General features: G+C 39.2%; 1 long non-coding RNA gene across 1 annotated transcript; it reads right to left on the bottom strand.

Moving 5' to 3' along the window:
- Positions 1–2271: 2271 nt before the first annotated feature.
- Positions 2272–4050, bottom strand: LOC122232779. Its single transcript, XR_006210175.1, has 3 exons — positions 3757–4050; positions 2767–2842; positions 2272–2354 (listed from the first exon to the last, which is right to left on the bottom strand). It is a non-coding gene; the product is annotated as an uncharacterized LOC122232779 (long non-coding RNA).
- Between the last annotated feature and the right edge of the window lie 4963 nt (positions 4051–9013).

The following is a 9013-nucleotide window of genomic DNA, read 5'->3' as shown; positions in this document are numbered from 1 at the left end:
GTGTGTGTGTATATATATATATATATATATATATATATATATATATATATACACAATGAAGTATTACTCAGCAATCAAAAAGAATGAAATCTTGTCATTTGCAATTACGTGGATGGAACTAGAGGGTATTATGCTAGGTGAAATTAGTCAGAGAAAGACAAAAATCAAATAACTTCACTCATATGAGGACTTTAAGAGACAAAACAGATGAACATAAGGGAAGGAAAACAAAAATAATATAAAAACAGGGAGGGGGACAAAACACAAGAGACTCATAAATATGGAGAACAAACTGAGGGTTACTGGAAGGATTGTGGGAGGGGGGATGGGCTAAATGGGTAAGGGGCACTAAGGAATCTACTCCTGAAATCACTGTTGCACTACATGCTAATTTGGATGTTAATTTAAAAAAATAAAAAATTAAATAAAAAAATACATAGAATGTGATGATGTGATTGCAAAATTATTACCACAAACACTTAATAAACATATCTATCATCTCGAAAACAAAAACAAAAACAAAAACAAACAAAGAAAATGGAATGTATCAAAGACTACCAGGGTGATTCCAAATGTACATAGGAGCCGATTCAAAGAGACACTTACATGGGACAGATAATTTGAGCTTTAATAAGTGTAAGAATTGACATGGTTCAAACTCACGGTAATTGGTTTCCTTCTGAAGATGATAGGGAACCAACTCATTATCTAGAAAACTAGATAAATAAAAGGAAAGACATGTCATGATCCTGTCTTTCTTAAAAGAACTGAGAGTACCACTGGATAATCAAGTGATATGCCACAAGTTATATAACCAATCACCAGGGGAAGGAAGAACTAGGGCCAATTCCCTTTCTATTGAGTAAATCTTTATTTATATGTTATATTTAAACTTTTGATGTGCCCTGACAGTTTCACTTTTTCTTTATAGCCTGAGGTAAAATATCTCAAATTATTTCCAGGTTAGAAGAAGGCTTTACAGTCAGAATACACTTAAGTTTTGGAATAGAAGTAAATATCCCCCAAAATTCAATGGCTTACCAACAAAGGTGTATTTCTCATTCCTTTTTATCAATTTCCCCAAGGGATCTGCTCTTTGTGAACAGACAACAGAGAAGCCACAATCTTGAACATTTTTAGTTACTTGTACTGGAGGAAAAGAAAGCTCTAAAGGTTCTCATGCATAAATACATAATTAAATTATTTAGCATGGGAGTAACTCATCACTTAAGCTTATAACCCATTTTTAAAAACTAGTTATACTGCCCCAACTAACCACAAAGAAGCCAAAAAATGCAATCCTGTGTGCTCAAAAGGGAGGAAAACTTAACATCACTAGCAAGCTGCATTAACAATTCCTAAAATATTTAACTTACCCTTACTAGATCTTCTACAATTCTATGTCCAGAAACAGAAAAAAGGCCAGAGTCATCAGTGTAATACTTCTCAAACATGGCAAACCACAATGATTTGTGAGCAACCATTATGCTCAAAAATGAAGATCCCAACCCTGGTATACCAGAAGAGAGACTCAAACACCCACAAATTCATATAAAATTAAACAAATGAAGATCTGAGGACAAGGTTGGGTACTCTCCACTTAATACCTGTCAACCATTCTCTGTTATTTCTCACTGAGGAAATCACACATTATATACTCTGCCTGGTTCCTATCAGTTTTTCTATGTGTGGTCCTGGTAGGAGAGGATCCATTCCTGGTGAGAAAGCACATTTTCCTCTCAGAATGTGCTTAATGCATATAGTAAGCAAATATGTCCTTCTAAAGAAATACTATAAAACAGCTTTCTTCAAAAAAGCAAAGGGAGATGAGCACAGTAGGTCAAAGCTATTTCCTACAAGTGGTTAAGAAGAGTCAAAAAGTATTTGGATGTTAAGGACCTATTTGGATTCCTGAAGAGAATCCCCCTGTCCCAGTAGCCATAGCCCACTTTCCTTTGCTAGGACCTCATCTTTGTAATCACACAAAAAAACGCATATACAAACAGTGAAGGAAGCAAGTTTCTCAATAGGATGCCAAAATTATCCTATCCCTCTCTCTCCACTCTTCTACAATATCATTCAGTCATCCCCATTTCACTTCCTCTTACACCTCTTTCTGCAAAATAGTAATAACCTGATTATGGTGAGTGGAAAAATCACAGCACAAAATGGTATGCGTGTAAGACTGTAACCATGCAATATGAGGTACATGAGTGAAGACAAATGAAATTTTTTCCAGTTTTATTGAGAAATAATTGACATGCACCACTATATATGTTTAAGGTATACAGCATCACGGTTTCATTTACATACATGGTGAGATGATCGCCACAATAGGTTCAGCTAACATCCATCTAATCATAGACACAAAAAGAAAAAAAAACAGGTAAAATATTTTCTCCTTATGATGAAAACTCATAGGATTTATTCTTTACAACTTTCCTCTATATTATGCAGCAGTGTTGGCTCCAGTCAGGTTGTACCTCACATCTCTGGTATATATTTATCTTACATCTGGTAGTTTGAAACCTCTGACCACCTTCCTCCAATCCCCCCTCCCCTCATCCTGTGCCACACGTCTGTAAGATCTCACTGATACGTGAAAAGGAATTTTTTTAATGAAAATGCTTTTCTCTTGATTTTCTAAATTTTCTAGAATCCAAAATCATTAAAATAAGTTTAACTGAAAAAGCATTATGTAATACCAATATCTGTGTTACCTCTCCTAGGAATATTTCTGTCTGAATAGATGTTTTCATCTCTTACCTTTCCTAGAATTGTCAAACCAGCATTGTCTTATGAATACTGGTCTCCTCTGTTTCCTTCTGGGGATGATACCATGCTACCATGTGAGAAATACATTATTGCCTGGAGAAACCCAAATAGGTGCACTCTTTCTCCAACTCCTCCCCCAACCTGTACCTAGAATAATATTAGAGGACATTTCCCTGGGAGAAGACTTGCATAGAAGCCAGGAACTGCAATACACATAAAAGTGATGCCACATACTGAATTCTTTCTCCCTATTCAGAGATTTACAAACAGTTGAGCTGAGAGAGGTCTTCAAGGTCATTTCTAGCACAACCTCTGCCTTTTATATACAAGGAAGGTGTGGTAGACAGTGTGGGTTGGCTCACTCACAGGTAATCACGATCCCTTTCTTCTCCCTGCCTCCACCACAGAGACTGGAACAGCTAAGTATTTAAGCCTCCCTTGCAGCTGGAGTATTCATTTGATTCTGCCAAATAAGTAAAAGTCTTCTGGGAGCTTCTGAGATGGCTCTTCCTTTGGCTGATGAAAAGACCAGAAGAGAACTACTTCCCTCCCCTTTTTCCTGCTCTACTTGCAGACCCCAGGCCTGGAGCTACAACTTGCATATTGAGACAATAAGGCCAAGCCAGGAGAACTGCAGAGTTGCTGGCCTAACGCTACAAAGCTACTGAAACACCAGCAGAGGCTGACAATGGTCAGACACTTGGTTACAGCAGAGAATAACCTTCTATTTCATAAAACTATGTTTGTTTGATTTTCCTGTTTTTTTCTGTCGAAGTATTCCTTCAGGAAATTGAATTCCAAACAGGTCAAATGATTTAACTAAAGTCATGCAGGTAAGTTATTTGTAGAGTGAGGGCTGGAATCCAAGAACAGGGACTCCCAACGACACCCTCCCTCCAAAACACAGACCCTCAGGAGAGGCCATTTTGCCACACCTGCAAGTGAAAACAGGTTAAGCTGATTCATGAGACCTCTACCTACCTCTGCATTGGGTCAGAAAAAGTTGGAGAAGCACTTAAGAAGAAGAAAACATAAGAATGTGTAAGTGCATATGTGACACAGCCTAAACTCTCACCATAGAGAACGAACATGAAGATTCTTTTCCTTCTCTCTCTCAAAGCCACTGAGTATATTTTTAACACTTTTCAAAATATTGACTTAAAAATGGAAGAAGTTTGAAATCTGAGTCTAGTCTAAATTCTCTGCCTGTTTTCTAGGTATAAGAAATTGAGAAAGAAAACAGAGGTACTTCAACTCACAAGTTCCCTCACTTTATGTGGGACAGCCTGATTTATTAGAATGATTTCATAAGGTTACTATGGGAACAAATATTCAGAATGTGAGGAACTCAGACTTTTTTTGTCAAATGTACTAGAATGGAGTGGTGTGTCCAGCAAGGAAGATGGTGGGGGGCAGGAGAGGCTGAAATGCGGGTGGAATCTGGACTTTGATCAATGAGTATATGGTAAAGAAAAAGAGAGCTGCAGGGCTCTATAGGAGTAAATAGGAATTAGGACACTTGAAAGAAGCCTTATAGAAGGGGTTATGAGAAGAGACTTTTGGTAATAAAACTGAGAAATATCTGGACAATACGTCTGCAGGCTGGGGTTTATTGAAAAAAAAAAGACAGAGAAAAATTCTCCAAGGATGGAAGGACTAAAGGCTTTTTAACAGCATGGATGCCCACTGCTGTGTTCCATTTTTAACTTATATCATGCTGTGCTGAGAAATTACCACTTGTATCTTACCTGGACATTTGGGAGATGTGTGCTACAAACACATCCTTAAATTAATGACACTTTAAAGAATTGGGGGCATGATGTTAACAAACCCCAGAATACCCCAGAATTTCTGAGAGCCACTCACTTCCTAACATAAGTCTGGAACCAAGTCATGAGAGGGTATGAGGAAACACTCTTTCCGCAAACACAAGAGAAGGACAAAACCTACCCAGGGAGGAAGATGGTAAGGAGCAGGAAAGCTGACCTTTGGGTGGAATCTGGATGACACTGGCCAATTAGGCATCATCTATGGCCTTGCAGCCATTATCTTAAAGTAGAAGGGTTATGAGTGATTTCTAGGGTCCCTTTAAGTTCTGAAGCTATTACATTTACTTTTTGAACAGCACTGTTCTATACAATGTCCAGCAAGGAAAAGTTTCAAAAGTTCAGTAGGAATCAAAAAAGCCTAGAGATCAACTTCAAAGAATAGATACCGAAACAGGCATCCTGAGGACCAGGTTATAGTTCAGAGTTCAGAGTTCAGGATTTCCAAGTCCAAAAAATCAAGTGTGAATAAGGAATCAATCTAGGAAACTGGCAAATAAAAGGATCACATCTAGAAAAAGAATTAATGCAGTAATTGGTTAGGAATCCAAGCTAAGGTCTTGGTGATGGCAATGGGCACTAGATGGGAAATGAATATTAATTTAACCATCTCTGAAATATCAGCCTAGCTATTCAATACCCTCTCAGGGGAAAGTCTCTGAATCAGCTAAGGCAGAACAAGACCAAGTGAAAGAGGAAAAACACTGCAGGGAAAATAAATGGTATAAGTCAGTCTCTCATCTCCGGAAAGGTACCACTGAAGGAATCAAATAGCAATGCATTCATATACACATATATGCATTCCATACCTATAAAAATCTCCATGTGTCTCAAAGGGAAGGCGTGGGCTGTCTTAGCACATTGAGTTATCGGGAGACAGAAACAGATGTACAGCAAGTTAATGGGTTGGTTATGCTGCTTGCATTGTCCTCTCTCTCTTCCTGCAGTTGGATTCCAGGGAATATTTAGCATAATATATAGCAATGACTCTCTGCCCTACCTTACAGCAGCAGAAAGGGGATATTTACAATTGAATAGCAGTCAGTATGGGGCCCTATGGAGCAGAACTACTGCAGTCAGTTCATTATTTACAGTTCCAACAGGGCTCATTGTTCCCCTTGTGGTTTCCCAGCTGTCCTGGCAAGTAAGCAGTCCCAGAAAGGCTTCAGCAGGGACCCTCAAATGCTAATGGTTCCCTCTGGTTGACCTTACATATAGACAGGGCAAGTAACTTCCAACCTGCCATAATTTCAAGGCCCTCCGAAGATCCCTGAATCAAAAATAACCCTACCACTGCCTGCTACCTGACCCGGATGCCTGAAAATCTTCTGTGGAATTGTATCCTTCTGAGTTAGGATACTGCTCCCTGTTCAAAAGCAAATGTATTTCAAGCCAGTATAATCTATTAATACCTTAGTGAAAATTTATTAGATTCTATATAATTTTTGGTCACAAATCTTCTGAGTTGGACAGGTGCACAGTGATTCTGTAGAATACAGGTTAGCTAGCAAAGTATGGCTCACAGGCCAAATCTAGCTCACCATCTGTTTTTTATAAAGTTTGACTGGAACACAGCCACACTCTTGTTTACATATTGTCTATGCCTGAGTTGAACAGAACAGCTGCAACAGAGGTTGTGCAGCCCACAAAGAATGAAATACTTACTATCTGGCTCTTTACAGAAAGTTTGTCAACCCGTTATGTCAAACTACCCTACTGGGAGGAAACAGGCCAGAGAGGGCAAGGGACATGATGAAAACTATAGGAGTTACTCTTGGCAAAGCGGAGTCTCAACCATATCACTGGACTCCCATCTTTTTGTCACATTGTCTCTTAGAGTTCTTTGTAAAGTAAGAATGAATAGGCCGTAGAATGAAGGACAGCCTGAGGGGCTCTCCTAGGAATAAAGCACACTAATATATGGTCCGTGGATTCCGGGAGTCACTTTGCTTACTCAGTGGGGTTTTGAGGTATTTAGCAATTGGACACTGTTCGTAGACCATGAATTATCACTGCAATTTAATCAAAGATTTTGAGTATAACAAACTGAAAAGCTGGGCTACAAGGAATCTTTCCTTTAACATTTGACCATGTTTTCTGATCAGGGTTCACAGAATCAGACACTCTTCTGGTGTAGTGTGTCTCCTGTGTGTTTCTGTGTGCATTGTGTGTGTGAGTATGCATTCTAAGTAGCCAAATGTGTTTTAAAAATTAAGTCTTATGCAGAAGTTCAATAGGTAAAATGAATACAATTACATATGTTTTAGGTTTTATTGCATGGATATCCTTAAGGACCTAAACAGAAGCACGGCATCCTACAGGTCACTGAGAAAATCCCAACTTACTCTGTTACCTGAGTCTCCTCTGTCCCCAACAATTGGACTTCTAGCCCACATCTGATTGACCCTAGGAAAAATGAACTCATTAGTTCACAGCCCCATACATCCCCCTCTACACATCTACACACCCCACATCCATCCTTTTTTTATACTAATTTTGCTTTTGGAAAATTTCCTTACTTTGAACTCAAATATCCCTCCCTATAACCTCTTTTACATTATTCTTGTTTTTACTTCTCTATGTTTCACTCTTCACAATGTGGTCCTCGGACAAGCAACATGGGCATCAGCTTGGAACATGTTAGAACTTCACAATTTTGAGCTCTATTTCAGGCTTAGAGAATAAGGATTTGCATTTTAACATAATTCTCAAGAAATTTATGCAATAAAGTTGAAGAAACACTACTAAAGCCCAGTAGATTAAGTCAAATTCTTTGAGGAAAATTATGAATAATGAACTTTAATGACATTTCAATCAAATAAGCACCAAATTATGCAACTGTGAAAACAACTGTATTCGGAACAGTATTTATTGAGTGCTAATTCTATGTCAGACACTGCCACAGAGGTACCGAGGAGGAAGAAGGCAGAGCCTCTGACTTCAAAGGACCCCTAGTTTAACAGAAGAGTCAAATTTATGAATAGCTATAACTGACATAAAAGTGTAAATAAAATTTGGTGGGGTTCCAAATATTGCTGGAATACACTTCACCATAGAAATGCCATTTGAGATTGGAGTAGGAGCGCATGGAACAATCCTCCCGGCAGATAGCTTGGACCAGCATGAGGGGACATATGCTAAGGCACACATGAGTGAAAGGGCAAGCAACGTTTGCAGAGCTAAGGTGGATAGGTTCTGACAAGGCTCCCAATGATCCCAGCTCCCAAGTATTCATGCCCCTAGGCAGCCCCCAACCCCTGAGTGTGGGGTGGACCTAATGACTTCCTTCCCATGTATGGAACAAGGCAAGTGATAGCATGTGACTTTCACAATTAGGGAAAGCTCTTGTGTCTTCTGCCTTGCTAGCACTCTCTCAGAGGCACTCTCACTTACCCTGTCCTCATTTTCTCTCTAATGAAGCAAGCTGCCATGATGTGAGATGATCTACAAAGAGGTCCATGTGGCAAGTAACTGAGAGAGGCTTCCAGAAAATAGCTCATGAAGAACTGAGGCCTCAATCCAACCACCCATGAGGAACTAAATATTAAAACAACTACATGAGTGATCCAGAAAGTGAGTTCTTCCACATCAAGTCTTGTGGGAGCTATGGCCTTATGAGAGACTCAGACCCAAAGGCCCCAATGAAGCCACACTCCTGGCTTGCAGAAACTATGAGATAATGTATATTGTTTGCAAGTTGCTAAATTTTGGGGATAATATGTTACTCAGCTATAGATAACTCTAGTAGGCAAAACAATGGCCCCCAAAAGATAAATTTACAGCCCTAATCCTCAGGACCTATAAATGTTATTTCATATGGCAACGATTTTGTAGATATGATTAACCATCTTGGGTTAGAGGAGAGAGGAAGATTATTCTAGATTATCCACATGGGCCCTAAATATCTCTGTAAAAGGGAAGCAGAGGGAAATTTAGTATAACAAAACAGAAGGCCATATGATTGAAGCAGAGATAGGAGTGATGTGACTATACCTCAAAGAATGCTGGTGGCCATCAGATGCTGCAAGACACATAGAACAGATTCTCACATCCAGAGAGAGAGAGGCCCTCTGACCCTTTGATTTGGAGCCAGTGATACTGATGTAGGACTTTGGGCCACCACAACCATTACTATATACATTTCTATTGTTTTAAGTCACCAAACTTGTGGCAATTTGTTACAGGAACCTTAAGAAATTAATACAATAATTAACACAGAGGCTTTGACAAGTTTAGTGTGGCGGGTATGCAGGACACCCTGGAGGACGTTCACAGAGAAGATGGCTCTGAGAAGGCAGGCTAGAGCTAGACTCTCAGCACCGTGTGGTACTGATTTTTTATAGTAAGCTATAGATGGCTAATTCCATGGGTGGGAAATGTGGAGTTAAGCAGAGGAAATGTCCTCATTATTT

Source organism: Panthera tigris, chromosome D3, assembly GCF_018350195.1.
Source record: "Panthera tigris isolate Pti1 chromosome D3, P.tigris_Pti1_mat1.1, whole genome shotgun sequence".
Lineage (NCBI taxonomy): Eukaryota > Metazoa > Chordata > Mammalia > Carnivora > Felidae > Panthera > Panthera tigris.
This window is presented reverse-complemented; position numbering and strand designations above follow the sequence as displayed.